We start from the raw sequence: 20,117 nt of genomic DNA on the forward strand, positions 1-20,117 counted from the left end.
GGCCGGATAGCCACGCCTGTGCCCGGGGGAGGTCCCTAGGGGGGTGACGATCCACAGTCCCAGAAACCACCGCGTTGAAATCCCCCCCCACCACCAGAAGCCCCCCCGGAAGGCCAAGGAGGAGGCGCCCCAGGTCTGCAAAGGTGGTCGACTGCAACCCCGGTGGGACGTACACTGACACAAAAACAACCACTTTGCCCTCCATTCTCCCCACCAAGACAGTGTAACGTCCCCTGTCGTCGTGGAGCACCTCATCAATTTCTAACGGGAGCGAGTTCTTTACCATGATACCCACACCCCTCGAGCCTGACGTGAAGCCCGAGTGGGCCACGAGGCGGTAGCCACGCCGATTCATGGCGCAAAAGGAATTACCAATAAGGTGTGTCTCCTGCAGGAAAACTACATCGGGCGAGAGTCGCTTCAGATACTGTAGGACCACACCTCGTTTGATCCTGTCCCCCAGACCATTAACGTTCCACGACAACAAAGTTAATTCCCTACCCCCATCATACACAGAAACCCTCATTCGTCCCCCCGAGAGCACAGTAGAACCAACACAAAAAAAGGGTTGCCTTGTGATAATAACGAACAACACCCCATCCCTGCCCACCCACCCCAACAGAACTCCCCCCTCCCTGCACCCCTGCATGAGCCCAGACAGCCCCCCCAACGTGCAGTGTGCCTGTCGCCCCATAGATAGTTAAACTAACTAAACCCCCAGAGGAGGAGGGAGAACCCCCAAGAGACCCCACACAACCCCCATAGGAGGGGAACTTAAGCAATCCGACGTAAGGTCAAAAGTGGCATCATGTTTGTCCCGAGCGAGGCCTAATATTAGTCCCTCAGTCTTGATCCGGCGAGCCCTCTCCCCCGGCCGCTCCCCCCCGCCACCCCGATCCCGATCCCGAGACAGAGTATCCAGCCAGTCCCCGGCCGCTTCGGGACGATCAAAAAAGTGTGTGCGACCATCCACCTCCACTCGCAGCTTAGCTGGGAAAAGCATGGCGTATTTGAGATTTAGGTCCCGAAGACGACGCTTGACACCAAGGAAGCTCAGTCTCTGCTTCTGAACCGCAGGGGTGAAATCAGGATAGAAATTAATGTCCATATTGTCAAGTCTAATCGGTCCCTGTAGTCTGGAGGATTGCAGGATAGCGTCTCTGTCCCGAAAATTAAAAATCCGGGCAATGAGAGGTCTCGGAGCGGCTCCGACCTTAGGCCTTCCCCCGGGAACCCTGTGGGCCCTCTCTACAGCAAAGAATTTACTCAGCCCCCGTGGTTGGAGATGGGTAACAATCAGGTCCTCCACGAAAAGGTCCGCCGCCGCCTCCTCACGTCCCTCAGGCACCCCTATGATACGGATGTTGTTCCTCCGGGCCCGACTCTCGGAGTCCTCCAGGCGGCGATCCATCAGCGCACTCGCCCGAGCAAGCCGGCGCACCTCCGTTTGTAGGGCCGCCACATCTGTCGTAAGGCCCGATGCGGTGTGTGCCAAAGAATCGACTCGGTTGTTGGTCTTGGAGAGATCGGCCCTTACCAGGCCAACATCCACGAGGACCGAGTCGATCTTCTGCGCCAGTGTATCAAAACGCTGGCCCACAGAGGCCTTCATCTCGGCGATGGCGCCCATGACATCCCGCAGAGTCAGGTCCGTGGGCAGATCGGGGGCATCAGTAGGGCCCTCAGGGGACCTGCGTGGCACCTCGGGAGATCCCTTCTGGAGGGTATAGCGATCCATGCTGTTGGACTGATGGGCTGCGCCACGCCGGGTCGATTTTACCTTTGCCCGATCACCATCTTGTTTCGTGGCCATGGTCCCAGTCTCCCGGTCGCACCAGCCACGTCGTGAAGGGCGGGCAAGCCGGTCCACGGGCTCCGGGGGGGTGCCACCCCAGATCTGCGGGGCGGATCACAGCCGGCGGGCAGGCAGGGTCCCCCGGCGAGGCCACACCAACACACAAAGCCCCGCGACCCAACCTCGCATAGACAGCAAGGAGGGTGCGAAAGCGAAAGTGAAAGTGCGGGTTACGCGAGCCACCAAGCCCAGCCCGCCGCTGTTGTTCACTTCGTCACTGGATCGCCCCACAACGCAAATCCGGGGTTCGGCTAGGAGAAGGCCGCAAACCTCAATCGGTGCTAAAGTCGGTGTCCGAGGTCCGATTTGGAAGCGGAAAACGGGCGCCACCTCAGCTCAGGCTCACCAACACAGTCCCCTCATCTGGGACGGGATATGCTCAGGATAGTCATAGGAGGTCGCGGAGGTCCTCGGGAGCCTCGCACCTAGGCGGCCATCTTGGTTGCGCGCTAGGCTCCTCCCCCTCGTTCCAGGTCTTAGCTGCAATGTGAGAGAAGGATCTTCCGCCTGCTCTTGCTCTGTAGATGCGCGGGGTTTCGGCCAGTGCAAGGATGGAAGATCAGAGGTTTCTTTTTGGTACTTGGAAGTTGATTCTGTCGTTGAGGTATTTGGGTCTGTTGTTGTGTAGGCATTTGTAGGCGTGAGTTAGCATTTTGAAGGTGACTCTTTTCTCCACGGGAAGCCAGTGGAGTCTTCGTAGGTGTTGGCTGAAATGTGCGTGTCGGGGATGCCAAGGGCGAGTCTGGCAGCTCTGTTCTGGATTGTTTGTAGTTTGTAGAGTAGGGACTTGTTGATGCCGGCGTACAGTGCGTTTCCGTAGTCTAGTCTGCTACCATATATTATTGGGATTGAGTGGGTTGGGGCTAAATGTGCATTGTACAACATGGGATAAGAAAATGGCAGTGCAATTAATTTATATGTAAATGGGCAATAAATTAAAGGATTTAGTGTGCACGTATTAAAACAAATGTACAACTGTTAATACAAACAACTAGGTTTGCGAGACATTATGTCCTTATTTGGGATGCTTAATTGACTCCTCTCCATATTGAATACATTCCCTAAATTATCCCAAAAGAACCTCCTCTATTTAAATCACAGAAGGAGTGTGAAAAAACAACCAAAGAAATCTCGTTTTTATGTGCTCTTCCTACCGCGATAGGACCCAGGCCGGGGAAGGCAAAGCCGGACCCGATAGAGGCCTGGAGTAGAACGCCGGCCGGCGGCGGGACCCCTCCACGCCACGCCCCCGCACTTAGGAAACCCGGCTAGGCCGGCGAGGGCATGATAGGCCCACAAACAAAGGAAGCCCCCCCCCCCAATCAGGGGGCGAGAAAGGTAGGCGAGGGGGAGGTTAAAAGGGGCCAACGGCCCAAGATATTCAATTCCAAGGCTCCCCCTCGCTTAAGAAGATGAAGAAAAGGAAGTATCGGCGGACCTACGGGGATCATCGAGCTTTCGCGCCAAACACCAGCAGGACAAAGGACCCCGGCAGGCTCCAGGCGACTTTCCGGCCGACGGGGCCGCGCTCCCACGCGAGGGGGACTGCAGAGCGGCGGGAAGTTGATAGCCGTGAAAGAATGGGAGCAGTGGGCGCAAGAGCCTCCACACCGGCCGGCACGATCCGAGCGGAAGAGGCCGGGACATCGGGCTGCCCTTCACCAGCAGCGGCTGAAACAAAGCGAGGTGTCCAGAGAGCCTCGCAGGGAATCGCGGAGTCAGATGCACAGCTCCACGAGTGCGCTGGTCCTTTTCCCGCTCGGTGCAGCTCCGCTGTGAATTCAACCTTTGTATGCACTGCAGCAGGTCCCCACGATCGCCTTCGTAAGGTGTGGAAGAATGATGGGAACAACGGCATCGGGGGTTTCGCGCCTTCGCAGGAAAGACGGAAAGGAAGGCCGCGCCATCGCACGGAAGGCGGAAATTAAGGCCGGGGAAGCCAACCGGACCGGTGAGGAGGACGCAAGGACGCTACATGGCATTTCGCGCCTTTTCGTCGGAAGGGAAAGAATGCGGCGATCACCATCGCCCCCATCTGTCGTCGAGGGACGGGCAGGGTCCACAACAGATTCCGGACTCACGGGCACTTGGAGCCAATACGGCGGTGCCCGGATCAACAGGGGCAACGACCAGGGGTTGGCGAAGAGCTGGATCGAAGCTGGGCAACTGGCGACTTCGAGCGAGCAACTGGGGAAAAATCACGGCAGGACACGAACCACGCGAGGGTCGGTGCGGGCGGCGGTGCCCCCGAAAGGCGGAAGACTGGTGCGGGCGGCGGTGCCCCCATGGCGAGCCCGGACGCGAAATTAAGTGAAAAAGGTAAGCCAAAGTAACCCCGTTTTTGGAACAATAAGGAAGGTTCTAATAAGGTATGTTCTGCGGTTTATAGGCAGTTCCGGGATGAAAGCTAAGAGCTCACTATTCTATAGTGGAAATTTAAGTTATAAATTCCAAGGAGCAAAAGATGTCTCTTTTGAACGCAGTAGTCTGCGGTTCGGTTTACGTCATATGCAGGCGGTAATCTACTGGGTACATGTTCTTGGCAGCAGGCATAGTAACCCTCTGCAATAACTTCGCCTAAGTAAATGCACTCACCGTGGTCTGGTGGGCGCAACGGACTCTGAAAAAAAAAAAAAAAAAAAAAATTCAGACTCAGCTGTCCGGTAGGTCTTGGTGTTCGATCCCCAAATGGTTGCGTTACAGAAAAGGGATTCACTATAAAGATTGGGTGTGCACTCCTGCTTGAATTCAGGCAGTTTGAATCAAAATGATTATTCAGGAAAGTTTATTCGCCTTAAGGAAGCCATCACCCGGTGCGGCAGCACCGGTCGCACCGAACTACCATACCGCGATAGGGGCCCGAGCACCTGCCATCGCACACGTCTCACGAGGAAGGGAGATGTTACAGCGGTGAGCGGGGTTCGAGCCCGGTAAAACAGACCCGAGCCTTCACGGACTGGGCCCGATCACTGTAAACCGCCGGGAAGACAACAGTGCTGGGGGCGCCCTGGGCGATAATGTTTGTGGGCGCCCCCCGCCCCAATGACCACCGCCATCACGCACTCGCTGGCACCCCTTTAACAGTGACCAAGTCACCATGACCACACGTTCGCAGAGGCAGCAACTTTGTTATATAGCGCCTTCCGACCAGTGTAGGGGGCCGAGCACCTGGCATCACACATGCAGTGCATCTAAACGCAACGGGTTTTACAGGCTTTGAATCACGCTATTAAAGCATCGAGAAGGTTCTCTGCCTGTAGTGTGTCAGGCTGGGGCAAGCATTTGTCGTCACCCTTTTACTTTCATGGCTATATATATAAATCTTGTACATTTGGGAGCACAAAGGCTCCAATGAGAGGCAGCGTTTTGCAGAGTCTTTGCTGCTCTTCCCTTCCAAGGTGGATTTTCTCCATGACCTAGTTTGACATGAGCGATCTACCCGCCGAAGGATCGACCTTCATACCAAAGCCCCCGGGCTGCTCTTATGCTTGTTGAGGCTTCCAGGGCAAGCTGCAATAAGCTGATGCTGCGTAGGTGTGTGCGCAGGGGTCTGGCAGCATCGATTTCATGACAGAATACTGACATAAATATCATTTTTTCTTTTCTTTTATATAGCGCGATAAGTATCAGAGCGCTTTACATGAGCACTTTACATGCAGTGCACAGAGATAACCAAGCATAGGTCGAATCCGGGTATAGGAAAGGATAAATAAGCCAAAGGACGGAAAGTGTAGGGAAGCAAGCACGCAGAGGCGGAAAAGAAACAGCGCAGTGGGGAGTTTTTTCTTTGAGAATAAGAATCGATTGATAGCCAAATTTACTCCTTTTGCAGCATGGTTGAAGTTTCTAATAATGTATAGGTTGCGGTATACCTGCAGTTCGGGGAGGGAAGTCAATAGCTCACTATGCTATAGTGGGACTTTAAGTTAGAAATGGCAAGTAACATAAAGATGGCTCTTTTGGGAAGCAGTAATCTGCTGAGCGGTTTACACGATATGCAGTATGTAATCTACTTGGTACACGTTCCTTGCAGCAGGCATATTAACCGCTGCGCTAACTTCACGGAGTCAAAACCTCAACCGTACAACCGTACAAAACACCGATCTCCCCCCAGGAAGATAATTAATCGCACGAGTTTTTCTTGACATTATGTGAGGCCGGGGAATTGCCGGCGGGAAGAAACGCTGCAGCAGGGGCTTCAAAGGCTTAATAAACTTTCACACACGGCGCGACCACTTCCCTCTGAAATGTAAATTTCGCGGCATGATGAGGGGGTATGAGTAATGTTCAGACAGAGGACGTCGCCCGGTTCTGAGGATTGCAATGGTTATAATGTTTGCATGGCGGCACTAGAATCACTGGGTAAAAGGTTGCTTTATCTCATTCGAGGCCAGTCACGGTCGATTAATTTAGAGCACGAACAGAAGACAATGCTGCCTCCCATGTATTACAATTCTTTAAATGAAGGATATTTCCCCGACAGGCTGTCAGCTGATATCGTAATTCCCACCCTGTCATATGGAAAATGAGATGTGGTGTGACCTAACGGTTAGAGCGGCTGAGCTCAAAGCAGGGGAACCAGGTTCAAGTCCCGGCAGGGACGCTCAACATCCTGTGTCTCGGGGCAAATCCCGCAAACTCTCCGTGCCTACCCTTTTAGGGTAGGCCGCAGACACCATCGAATCTCCCCGTGCCCGGGTACCAGCGCGCCAGAGTCACGGCGACAGCGGCATTCTCTTCCCAGTTAGAAGGATCCGCGTAAGGCGATATACGCGCACATGGCGATTTCGAGGACAGGGAATGGGCTTTTAGGCCAAATACGGGTCGAATCATGAGGGGGGGTCTCCTATTCCCCCTCAGCAGTACACATGCGCACTAAGGGTGCACGGGGCGCGAGGGAAGAGTTATATATAAAAAAAAAGAAGCTCTGGGTTAGTAGGATTTATTCGTCTGACGGGAGCGGTAGTCTGGCAGGTTGGGGACAAACATTCCCTGGCAGATGCAAGGGTAGAGGCGCCAGGAAGGCGATCGTAAACAAAAAACTGTGCCTTGCTCGTGACAGGTTGGCTCCCAGAATCAAGAGTTGTATGTCGGCACTAGGCCGCAAGGTGCCCACTCTGCTGTGCTCCACCAGAGGTGCAATGCCAAACCAATCCGTCCACCCCGGTAGATAAATAACAGGGTTCAATGGGTGGCCGGCTTATCAAGGTCAGCCTCAAGCTCCTGCGATGGGAAGCTTGCCAACAAATCCCAGGCTGGTTTAGCACAGCCATGACAAAGGTCCCAATTACCTCACAAGTCCCAGTACTTTACAAAGTACCATTCAGAAAAGAATCAACCTGTACCACCTTATTGAGTTGCCCAACCAGCAGCGATAACCGCAAGTGCATGGAGTGCACAGGGAGATTTGGCTCCTGAGAGACCTTCCTTAGCTAGAACAAACCAGATGTATAGTGTCCAGCAGATGTGCAACTAGCACTTTCTCTATTAAACAAACAAGAAAAGACCTGTGAGTTGCAGGCCACTGCAGTTAAAAGACAAGTTGGTAAGAAAAACAGAGCAAAAAAAAAAATAAAAAAATACGCATAGTGGTGGCACCATTAATGGTGGGGCATACACGAAAGGAGAGCGAGGAGCGAGGTGTCCCCGAGGTGGGTAGGGCAACCCAATTGTTGTTGTCATGTAAAATATTATAATTTTCGAAAAGAGCAAAACCCGGACAGGGCAGTGCAAAAAGCCACACACGGTCAGGGCGATGGTCAAGTTAAGACCCTGGGGAATCCGCGTTTCGGCCAGGGGAGGGCCCCCGTAAGAAAAAGTACAACAACCTTGTCGAAAAGGCTAAAAAACAGCGGAACGGGGCCAAGACCGCCTGGGGCCATAACAATCCAGATTGCTGTGGGAACTGATACACAGCTGAGGCCAGAGGCCAGCAAACAGGCATGGCGACGGGGGGGCAGCATCCTGACAGGCCTCGTAGGGGCACCACACCACTCGTAGCGCCCAGAAGATAGAACAGTTCACGCGGTACATCGTGGGCATATTCGAGCTAGGAGGTAGCGAGGTTAGGCCGAGCTAAGGGGGGAGCTCCCTCCGATCGAAAAACCGTAGAGAGCGTGGCGGAGCTGACACGAGGAACCTAGTAGAGAACGAAAGTACTAGGAGATAGATGAAAGGCTCACACAGTGTCCTTGGATGCCTCACGCCAGGGGCACTGGGGGAGCCATTGGGCGGTGTGCCGCCAGAGAAAGAACAGAGATGACACTCCCGCAGGCCCCCGGGGATGCCTTACGGCAGGGGTACCAGACGGAGAAGATGACAAGGACCCAGCCGCAAGAAAATAGAGTAGATGCTCAAGTAAGGTCCTTGGGATGCCAAACGGCAGAGACCCCTGGGAGAAGGGAGGGCCCAGAAAGGATACAGGACGAGCGGGACGGCACTTGCAGCCCGGGCATGCCCAGAAAGGGACACCCTCCAAATCGGTAGCAAGTTGAAGCCGAGACCCGGGAATCGAAACACAGGGATTGGGGCACCTCCCTACTCTCCCAGGCAATTGGGGCGGCTGGGTCCAGAATGCGAATTGAGAAAATAATGAACAATAGATAAAAGTGAAACATGGTCATTGAAGGACTATAGCAAGACCATGAATGTTGAAATTTGAAATATGAAGATTTCATGTTACAAAATGTTTGCTGTAAAAATAAAACTGCGACCTTTTCAGGCACCAAGAAGTGGTCAAGTGCTAATTAAGGGAAAAGCGCGCAGCGATGGCAACAAGCAGGGGGGAGCGGGGAGGGAGTGCTCGCCGCCTGGACGGGGTTTGTATTCTGTGTAAAATAAGACAAACGTCAGTGTGATCATGAATGTCCTGTCTGTTCCTTGCCCACAGGAAGCTTCTGAAATCGACCCTAGTCCTGATGCCCCTGTTTGGGGTGCATTATGTGGTGTTCATGGCCATGCCTTACACTGACTGATCTGATGGGCATCCTCTGGCAGATTCAGATGCACTACGAGATGTTCTTCAATTCCTCACAGGTCTGTTCCGTTCCCATGTGTGCTTGCTCATCAGAGGTCACAATTCACGTTTACTTCGTGATTAAGGCTCCCAGTTTATAGTATTTGTTTTTTTGACATTTCCGTCTGTATTTATCCATATTTATTTTTTATTTATTTTATCTGTATTTATCCATATTTATTTTTTGTTTATTTTATCTGTATTTATCCATATTTATTTTAAGTTATGTGAAACAATGAAGGTGAAACTGGTATTTTTCCACATTTATTTAACTGATAAATATGCAGTCATGCTTGTATGCCTGCCAGGTTTCATTGATATGAACACGTGCAGAAGATAAATCGATGCACTCATATGAAAATATATGCACATTTCGTTATCAACCTTGTGCATATCTACTGCTGTTTAAACCTCTTTACTAAAATGTCTCTTTTTGAACCCCCTTACCTATCAATACAAACAGTTATTGACCTGGCAGTCTTGGCAGAGGGTATTTAAAATCACTCAAAAAGCATCCCAATTTCCGTTTTTATCCACATTTAAAAATAAATAGAGATCCAAAAATATTTTGTCTGTATTTATCTTTCAAAATCAGTAAAAGCGGAAAACAGGGAGCTTTATTCCTGATCCACAGCACGTCAGTATCGTCACTTGTGACGTCATAACATAGCCAATTTGGGGGCATATCTACAAGGCGGAGATATAAAATTATCACCGCTTTTGCGGCTGTTTTCGGCCGAAAAGCGGCGATCATTTTATCGCTATATCAGCAAGGTCACGCTAATGAGATGCAAAGTGGGCGTTCCTCCGCAGGATAACGGGAGAAATGTCGCTAAGTGACATTTCTCGTATTATCAAGCCTCACGCAAAGCAGCATAGCGACAAGAAAAGTAGCGACAACCTCTGTTATCGCTACTTTCTTTACGCCTGCTTTGAAACTGACTTAGCCATGATATGCTATGTAAGGTGGATATCATGGCTAAGTATGGGAGGCCCTATCAGCAAGCTATCGCCAAACTTCGTGGGATTATCGCTGGGTTTCCAGCGATAATCTCACGTTTGGCAGTTAGCGCTAGGATTTTTATCGCTTTTGAGATAAGCGTTGCTAATAGCACGCTATCTCAGCGATAAAAATCCACGCTAACCGGCGATAATTATCCTAGCGCTAACTGCGCTTAGCGATAATTATCGCCGGTTGTTGCTGATATGCCCCTTTGTTTCTTAATCTCCTCCTGCCACCCTACCCGCTATGTGTTTCCAATCTCACATCACTACTCAAGTGCTTTCCGATTCTCCTATTACGCTGAGCTTCCTGCGTGTTTCCTGATTCACTTGGTACTAGGTGTAGTATCCGGCTGGATACATTCTAGTGTTCCACTTTACTGTAACCCACACTGAACACCCACCCACCACAGGCGTCACGAGTCAGGTGACCCTGACAATAAAAGGGGCCGAGCGCACGTGCTCGTGGCCAGTTTGCTGTACCAGTACTTTGGTGTCCTGTGTCAGTCATTTATACACATGAGGGCCTGAGGGCCCAATCACCACATTGGCGACGAGGGGGCTGTGCCCTGGCGTGCAGCAGCCCAGCAAAAATGAATGGAGGGGTGAGAGCTGCCTGCGTATCAACCCCAGCAGGCACGGACAGCGCCTGATCGCCGCCGGGCGTGTGAAGAGCCCCGGGCGTGAGCAGCAACCGGGTACCCACCCCGCATCGAAGACCAGCGGGCGTGCATGCCGCCCCTGAGAGACGGCGAGGAAGTCGGGTGCCCACCCCGACCCCGTCGCGCCTGCCGCTGTGCCCGTTGGAGAGTGCGAGCCGTGCGGAGCCCACCCGCATCGGCCGAGATCTGCATGGTGTAGGAGAACGAAAGCACGCCCAGCGGAGCCCACCCGGAAGAGGCTTGTGCCATGCGGTGCCCACCCGCGGAAAGTGAAGAGGCCCGCCGGCCGAAGGTGAGGAGCCACGCGAAAAGGCGCCACCCCGCAAGCGAGGAAGAAAAGCGGACGGGAGCCTACCCCGCCGCGACAGAGTGGGAGCAGAAGCGACACCGGCAGCCCCCCCCGCGCGGTCCGTGAGGCAAGGAGACCGGCTGCGGGGGCGGTAGCGATGTGGAAGTGGGCGGAAGAAACTGAATGACAGAGTGGAGCCCACCCGCAGTCAAGCAGCGACACCGGCACCCCTGCCCGCCGCGCAGCGTATGAAAGGTGAGGCTGCTGCGGCGGGGTGCGAAGAAAGAGAGTGTTTGCGGCCCGCGGCCGTTCAGGAGGCGTAATGACACCCCCCCCCCTAGCGCAGCACACGAATGAAAGTAACCTGCGAGTGGAGAAGGGGAACAGCAACGTCTGGCCCGTGGCCGGAGGAGAGCAGCACCCACCCCCCCGCAGGGCCCGTGGAACGAGGAGGCCTGCTGCGGGGGCGGAACGAACCGCAAGCGAAAGCGGAGCCCACCCGCTGTACCGCGATCTTCAAATACCGTTTCCTCCGCCCGCTCCCCGCACAGCATGTGAGCAAAGCGGAGCTGCGGCGGACGGGGAGCAGGAATCGGCACACAAGGCTGCTCAGCTTTTATCCCCCCCCCCCCAAGAACACTGAACAGGCATTGTGCCCCTGCGTGGCTCGGAAAAATCGAAAGGAACAATAGACTCACCGCAAAGGCAGAGGGGGGTCCTGCTGCAGGGCGGCCGTCCGAGGATGTGCCCGCCCCGGGGGTGAAGAATGTGAGACTGTCCGGGGGGGGGGGCAAGCCTCAATGTGCCCGGTGCACAGTCTGCCAAAAAAAAATAAAAAAATGAAAGCATACGAAGCTGGCAGCGCCGAGGTTTAGGGAAAAGAATGTAGCACTGCCATCTGGTGGCCGGTTGCGGATCGCGCACAAACTGCAGCCTACGAGGAACAAGAGCACTTCAGCAGCACTGAAGGAGAGTGGCGGAAACACCATTAAGGGATGACTGCAGAAAACTGCCCTGATGGCAAAAGAGGTGCATCAAGTAAATAAACAAGGAGTGCAAGGAAAAGAGCAACCCGGGGTGGCAGCCCGGAATGCACTTAAGACACTATGTGAAGAGTGCGCAGAAGAGTATCAGGAAGACGTGAATGCACAACAGAGGCAGCTATTTGCAACTCACAACCAATGGTGAGGCAGTGCACACGCTCTGAGTACTGGCACAAGCAAATCCAGAAGGAGAGCAAGTAGAAGAGAGAAGACACGAGCGCGCCGAGAGGAGCAACCAGGAGCAGGTCGACGGAGCGGTGGCGCAGACCACCAGAAGCACGAAGCTGAGACAGAGCGAGAGCGCAGCGGTACCTAGTGGCCACAGGTTGTCGTTGCAATAGTAAGAAAAGGAGCAACACCAGAGAAGCGAACGAAGATTCAGGAGCTCAGCACCTGGCAAGGGCGAAGACGTGCAAGAAAAGCGGACACGGCTCCAGGGACAAAGGAGGTTGAGGAGCGCGCAGAGAGTACACCCAGTGGCGCCAAGAAGCCACCACATCAAGAAATCACACAGCGCAAGGAGCAATGCGACTCTGAAGATGTACCGCGACGGTACGAAGACAAGCATGCACCAGCACTCGACAATTCAGCAAACACAGGTAGTCGCACGACGTGACGCACCTCGTGAAGCCGGCCGCCCAGATGGTCGCGCGAAGATTGCCGACCACCCAGATGGTCGCGCGAAGGTTGCCGACCACCCAGATGGTCGCGCGAAGGTTGCCGACCACCCAGATGGTCGCGCGAAGGTTGCCGACCACCCAGATGGTCGCACGGAGGACGAAGCCAACCATCAAGATGGTCGCAAGGAGGAAGAAGCCGACCAGCAAGATGGTCGCAAGGAGGACGACGCTGACCACCAGTTGGTCGTAAGGAGGAGGTAGACCTACAAGAGGTCGGAGAGTGCACTGACCTGCCAAGAGGTCAGAGCTGGAGAGAAGAGGAAGTCCGAAGGGACGTCAGTGAAGAGGACCCCATGAGAGGTTCACAAAGAGGACCAGGAGGAGTAGGAAAAGAGGTCCAGTAACATCACTCAACATCAGAAGCAACTACGAGACAGAAGGTCGCGATGATTGGTCCAGTCACAGAGCGAAAGGAAGACAGTGTCCGAGTGGCGGGACAAGACCAGAGGGAAACGCGTAGAGTGCACGCTACACGAGGAAGCCTGGTAAGGACGGAAAAAAAAAGGCAGGAAGACTGGATCACGTCGCAGTGGAAGTAGAAGGAGAACACCCGAAGAGGAAAGGAGAAGAGCACAGAGGTGTGCGTAACAGATCAACACGCACACACCAGAAGGAGAACACCCGAAGAAGAAAGGAGAAGAGCACAGAGGTGTGCGTGACAGATCAACACACACACCGGAAGGAGTACCCGAAGAGGGGAGTGAGAAGGTGCATGGACACCCAGACCCAGTACCTGGAAAACAACATCAGCCCCACTGGGAGTATACGTTGATGCGCTAACCCGAAGGTCACCCGGGGATGACAGAGACGAGCAGGCCGGTCCGTTGGTAACAACCACCTCTGGGACGTCACGGAAACAGGACCGTGGACATCCAAGGGGCAGAGGCCTCAGGGACACTGGTGGCAGCGGATCCCAAGACGAGAGATGGACTGTTGAAGCTGGCTCTGGAGATCCTAGGAGAACAGAGGCAGAGCGCGAAGGACCAAGTGCCAACAGCACCCTTTTAGGTGGAACTTCGGACACGGAAAGAGGACCCGCAGCGACTCCTCCAACGCGATTGGAGCGACAAGGCGCGGTCAACCGTTCCAGTGGAAGCCTGGCAACAAAAGGGCCTCCGGGTCGTCCCGTGAGAGGGGACACCCACGAGAGAGGGGTATCCGTGAGAGGGATATCCTGCACCGGGGAGTCCTGGAAGAAGACAACTACTAGTTGGAGGAAACACCTCTACCAGGGCATACAGCGGAAGGTCGAATAACGGGGGTCCACCGTCATTCCACCCACACTTCCACCGACGGCGGTACAAGAAAGAGACTGTGAAGCGCACTTCCACGTTGTAAGTCCCAAATCACGCATCCATAGAGCACTTGGACAGTGTGCCAAAGAGACAGAGTGGTCCCGGCTGTCAGAACACCCTCGCCGGCAGTCGACCATCAGCAAAGAGACTACGTGGAAGTCCTGCTCGCCAGTCAATGTTTTGTTTGTAACTTGTGCGTTTTCTCCCACAGGTTCGGACTTCGTTTGGTTTAACTTTCATTAAAGTTTGGGAGGGATGTAGTATCCGGCTGGATACATTCTAGTGTTCCACTTTACTGTAACCCACACTGAACACCCACCCACCACAGGCGTCACGAGTCAGGTGACCCTGACAATAAAAGGGGCCGAGCGCACGTGCTCGTGGCCAGTTTGCTGTACCAGTACTTTGGTGTCCTGTGTCAGTCATTTATACACATGAGGGCCTGAGGGCCCAATCACCACACTAGGGTCACCTTACTTACGATAGGTTTTCTGCTTCTTCTGCTGCTGCTGCTGTCACATTCATTGCAAAGTTCCATCGGTTTTCTAACAACTGTTTTGCCATTACTACAAAAATCCGTTTGATGAGTTTCATTGTATGACATTCGGTGACCACAACGAAGCAGAATTTAAAATGAGAATTGGGCAACATTTAGCGGCAGAAAGTGCTTCGAATGTTAACGCTACCCCTGCGACTGGAGGACGCTGCACCCAGAAGGACAGAAGTGCCCTGTGTAGTTTGTGCTCTTTCATGGCCTAAATTACTGAAGCTTTTCACGTCCCATCCTTTGAGAGTGTCAGGCCGAACGAAAACTAATTTCATAATTTATAAAATGGCGGTAACATAAAATCCCGTTAAAAGCAGTGAGAATGTCACATCCTCCACAAGTGTCATTTCAGCTGGAGGATTCTCAGCCGCCAGAAGATTTACCATAAACAAGCTGTAGTGTGGCAGTGCTTATCATCCCATGTCTGAGAACTATTCATCTGTCATTGAAAAGAGGGATCAGCCCTCTCCAGCATGGCTTCCACAGCTCGGCGCTGTTCATGAGGAGCCCTTCCACGCTCTAGTGAGAATATAGGTTGGAAAGAGATCGCACAGAGGCAGGAGGAGCAATCTGTGGGGCCAAGCAGTACATACATCACCCGGAAATCGAGGCATTGCCTTTTATGTCAGCCTCATGGTAGGCACTCAGACGGAAAGAAATGTGGGAGTTTAATGGACATTCAAGCACTGGCTCCACTTTGGTCTTAATGTTGCTGGTGCTTACAACTTACGAATAAGTTTGAAAATCGAATGAAAATATTGATGATAAAAAAATAGGTTTCTTTTTTCATTTCTTAAAGTCTTTTTGAAAAGCTGAAGCTCTGATATTTGTGGCTTCATTCGAGTACCTGTTTTTGGACTGGGGTCCAAACCTGATCTTAACAGGGCAAAGAGTAACGTGTCTAACTTCCATGACTTCAAGCTACACTTACAGAATGGAGACAGAGCAATGTGTCAAAGCTCAGTGAGGAGATCTGCAAGAGAGAACTGCAACTGGCTGTCGTACTCATCGAGACAAATAACCATAAACAATGCTGCAGTCCAAAGCAAAACAGACAATTTTTGCAACTGAACCAATAAAGCATATATAGCAACTGGTTATTACGTTACTTCCGATGGAGAAAACTCGATTAGGTACCAGCTGTTTGCAACTGAATTTCCTTTGGCCAGAAGAGTCTACCTCGTGGATTGTATGCCCCACACAGCTGGAGGGGTGGACTGTGGCAGGTTCCTCACTAAACGTAGAAAAGGATATTTTCCTTTCCAGGCACCCTACAGCAGTGCACCACCAGGTGGAGAAAATAGACTACATTAGTAAGTCTTCTCTCTCCGAAAATCAAGCCATCCTCAGACGGTCAGATGAACCAAGCCAATCCTTAAAGGCGAATGGAAGCTCCAATCAAAATATTTCATCATTACCTCTAAGAGCAATCCTGGAGTTGGACTGTTACCAACACCACCTGACCTCAGGAACCAATTCTGGCTTAGCATGGACAATGGCCTTTGCATGTGTTACGCGAGAAGGCCTACTCCAGACTCAAGCTAGCCTTACGTCAGGGAAGTAAGTAGCCAAACAACCTGAATAGGAGCGCAAATTCTGGTCTGTCAAATATATAAATTATCATGTGGCCTAACTTTATCTGAGGGAGCTGCTTGCAATTGGTGAGGTGTGTATGTGCCAAGTCTCAACCTCCTTTGGTTACTGCAGCCCACCATGCCCCCAGTGGGTCTACAATATGCATTTGAAATTGAGCTGTTACCAGGAAATGGACAAGGCAGGCACTTGAAGCTCAATCCCTTCAATATCAGCAAAGGAGACTTGGTGTTTTTGGCCTCAGCCCCACAGCAATGATGGGAGTAGGCGTGCCAGCCAGCTCTCTCCCATGGAAAAGAAGCTGCGTGTGGCTCACCATCACTAGAGTAAATACGCAGCTGCAATTGGCATTTAAAGGTGAAGTAGTGGCCCGGCCCATGGTAGTTGCAGGGGGAGAGGGAACAAAGGTGTTGCACAAAGGTAAGGGCGTGTTTATAAGGAACCACTCCTGCTCTTTGAGACTCATTCTTTGTCCTCAGAGGATGAACCTAAGTCATGAGTAGTCATCAGTAGGCACAGATTATTATGCAATACAGTTCATTACTTTTATGTCATAGAAATTATTGACAGTCATGCAGTGGACTAATTATTCTCGCCTAGAACACTACTATTTTCTACTCCCCCTTTTCATGAGAAAGTGGTTCCTTCCATATCAGCAATTGATAGTCTTGTCAACCACATGAAATGGTGCACCACTGGGGGTGGGTCATAGGCAAGCACAAAGTATCTTTTGGGGTTTCCCTCAGAGGGATGGGTGCATCTCCTAGAGGGCAATGTACCATTCTTTGTCACTATCCTGTGGGTTAAACTATCAGAATTGGTGGTTGAACAAAACACTGTCTTAATTTTCCATCTCTGCATCAGACTCTATGTCAGCTTAAATTCCAGAACAAGCAAAAAAAACAGGCTCTTTTCTTTAAAATCTCAAAATCACCTTGTTTTGCTGATGCATAGTGCCAAGACACCCTTAGGGGTAACAGTCACGCTTTACAAAACTGTAAACATAACATTGCAGCTCCTTTGAGGCTAGAAGAGACAGTGTGGGGCCAGTTGCCACAGGTATGGCCATTACAGTTCTATCCATTGCTGGGGTAGCAGTAGGGTCTCAAACACCAATGACTCAATTGGTGGGGGGGGGGGGGACGAAAAGAAAGAGATTAGGCACCAAGTTCAGTTTAAAAACAAAATGAATGCCCGGACAGGCCAATTGTGGATAACTATGGGCACCACTTTCTCAGAGCATTTTCTCGAATCCTTCCATGATTTGCAGTATGAATTTCACATTGACTCCTCACAGCACTGGAACTACCTACAAATGATACACTGCCTAAAGATTGTACTGTTCGTAAGAAACATTATCTCAGACCTTTATAGCACTCCAATAAAATAGTTTTGCAGGGAAGATAAAAGAGCTCTGTAGGCACACTGGCAAAAGATTGACTCAAAAACATACAGCGATGATGTGGGGTCAACCTCTATGCTTGAGCCACAAGGGCCTTCGTGAAACATCCTTTTCTATATATCACCTTCCATTTGAAATCAGCCAGCCTGTACTTGGATGTGAACTACTGGATGTGCAGAAAGCCAAGCTGTTGCATAATCCACGTGCCAGAGTCAAGCCCATGGTTTGGGGTGTACTGGTCATAAATCTGGGCTACTATGAAGACAATCAGCAACCATGGCTTACCGGTAAACATTTCATTGGCCTTACTGCATGACATGTCAAATATTGGCAAAGTCTCGAAAAGGTAGGTAGTAGGTAGATAGCAAAATTCTGTATTTTAAGACACTAAAAGAATTTCACACCAGAGCCATAACAAGTGGCTGGTTGAGATGTTTAAAGCGGGCGACCCACGAGAATATAATTTACAAGTTACAAGACCAGCTTCAGATCTGGGACCTTATTTTTCTAGAAGCCACGAGGTTCTCCCTTGACCTAGACATATCTGGTTCCATTTGTCGAATGGTTGCAGCAATGTAAGTGGCTCTCTTTGCTCCTGCCTGAAGATGATTATGTGTAACGTAACCTTTCTCGTGCCAACTGCAATCTATATCTCCATTTTGATCTTTATGCACTTTGCCTTTTTTCCTTTAACCACTTACTCCCTCTCACTACGATCCCAACGTTTTATGAGTTTGTCAGTTTATATCAAAAATGACTTGCACTTAATACTTAATACTAGCATATTAAAGATCAAAGCACCAACCGCGGACATTGGGTTGCGTGAGATCGGATCAAAGTTGGAAAAATATGGCCAAATTCGATGGAGCGCGGGTCGCATACAGGACGTGGGATTGGGTCTGGTCGACACTTACCTTCGGAATCAGAAGAAATTTTGTGGAAAAATGTCTGAGAACATTAAGCTCAGCGGGAAAAGGCTGCAGGCGGTGTCTGAGGAGCAGGCATCGTCATCTGGAGCTGCTGGATAAAGTTGCAGTGAAGATTTCTAAGTTCAGATTTAGTCTCTTTTTTGGAAGTCAAAAATCTCCAGCGGGATAAAGAACCAAGCTTTAGCCCAAGAGGGCTCCACGAGGCTGGATACCCCTTTCCAAAGGACTGCTGAACAGTATTTGCTTTTGTGGAGAAGAAAGTAGCAGAAGCTGCCGCAAAGTCAGGTTGACTGGGGAAGCACCTTGGGCAGATTGACACGTAGGCAGGTCTAGGTCTCCTTGCGGTTCTCAGAGTACGTTTTAGCTAAAACGTTTCCCAAGTTTGAATATCTGCGCACCTTTAGCACCACTTCTAAGGGTCCAAGACTGGAGAGGCACCACTTGGACGTTCAGGAAACATTCAGGCTGGGTCCGGGTGTGGGTTCAAGATGGTTGGAGCTTTTTCTGTCCCTGAGGTTTTGATGAAGAAGCCAACCAACTAGCCCTTAGAGTCGCTCAAGCAGCAGGGCAGACTTCTGAGGAGTCAAGGCAGGCTTCAGGTAGGAGAGTAGTCCTTCCAGGTACAGAAAAGCAGCCTCCTGAAGTAAAAAGCAGGCCACAGCAGCAGGCAGTCCTCTGAGAGTTCTTCCCCAGGTCCAGAGAGTGAACTGAAGAGTGGGTCTGAGGGATCTAGTTTTACACCTGGTGCCTTCTTTGAAGTAGGTCAAGTTTCTAAAGATTTCCTTAGAAGTGTTTGGAATTTCCTACCTCCCCTGCCTAGGATCCAGCCTGGCTGCATGCACAGTGGGTTGGTATGAAGTCATTTGTGTGAAGACAGGGCACAGCCTTTTGAATTGTAAGTGGGGTTATGGCTAGCTAGTCCCCCCCCACACCCTGCATGTGATGGCTCATCCAAGCACACCTAATCTCTCTATTGTGTGACTGTCTTGGAGGAATATACAAAGTCCAGCTGCCAACTTTACCCAGTCACGTGACACAGGAACAGGCTGCAGGCACCAAATAGTTAGGGCAGGAAAATGACACATATCTAAAAGTGGCATTTTAAATATTGTGATTTAAAATCCGACTTTACCATCAAATAGGATTTTAAATGGCAATTTCTCAGAAAGGAAAAGCCCGAAACTGTACCAAGGAAGCGCTTGCGAAAGAGTCATGTGTTCGGATCATTGACAGTGAATCACAACGATGTTAAAAGGTTCACTGTTCACCTTCAGCAAACGGTCGTTGAAGGGGGAAGACTGGTACCCTGACCTCCGTAGTTGTGCTAAAGCCACGCCTTCCCTTTAGTGAACACTCGAGGAGCACTGGTGACACTGAAGTGGAGCACTGAGAACTGAAAATGCTCATGGCCTACTGTGAACTTTGGAAGCGCCTGTGGAGCCAGAGGACAAGGATGTGAAAATAATCACTCTCCAGGTCCAACGCCACCATCCAGTTTCCAGGGGCAGACAGGACCAGGGCTTGCATTTGAATCTTGAATTTGTCTTTTGCAGGAAGGCGCTGACTGGGTGAAGATCTCAAATAAGACGAAGGCCTCCATCCATCTTCGGCACAAGCAAGTAGCAGGAATAACTCCTAGTTCCCTTTACCAAAACCAAAATCCTACCTATGGCCCTTTTGGCCTTAAGCTATTTTATGTCGTAAGCCGGACAGATGGTCAGTCCATCGGCAGTCATGAAGTCGGTAGAAGGTGTGGTGGGGTAGAAAGGAATGGAGGCACATAGCCCATAGCCAGATGAACAATT

General features: G+C 51.3%; 1 pseudogene; it reads left to right on the forward strand.

Moving 5' to 3' along the window:
* The window catches only part of LOC146871134 (parathyroid hormone/parathyroid hormone-related peptide receptor-like), a 166,308-nt pseudogene that overhangs the window by 137,799 nt on the left and 8,392 nt on the right, over nt 1-20,117 (forward strand).

This window comes from Triturus cristatus, chromosome 1_1, assembly GCF_964204655.1.
Source record: "Triturus cristatus chromosome 1_1, aTriCri1.1, whole genome shotgun sequence".
NCBI classification, from domain to species: Eukaryota; Metazoa; Chordata; class Amphibia; order Caudata; family Salamandridae; genus Triturus; species Triturus cristatus.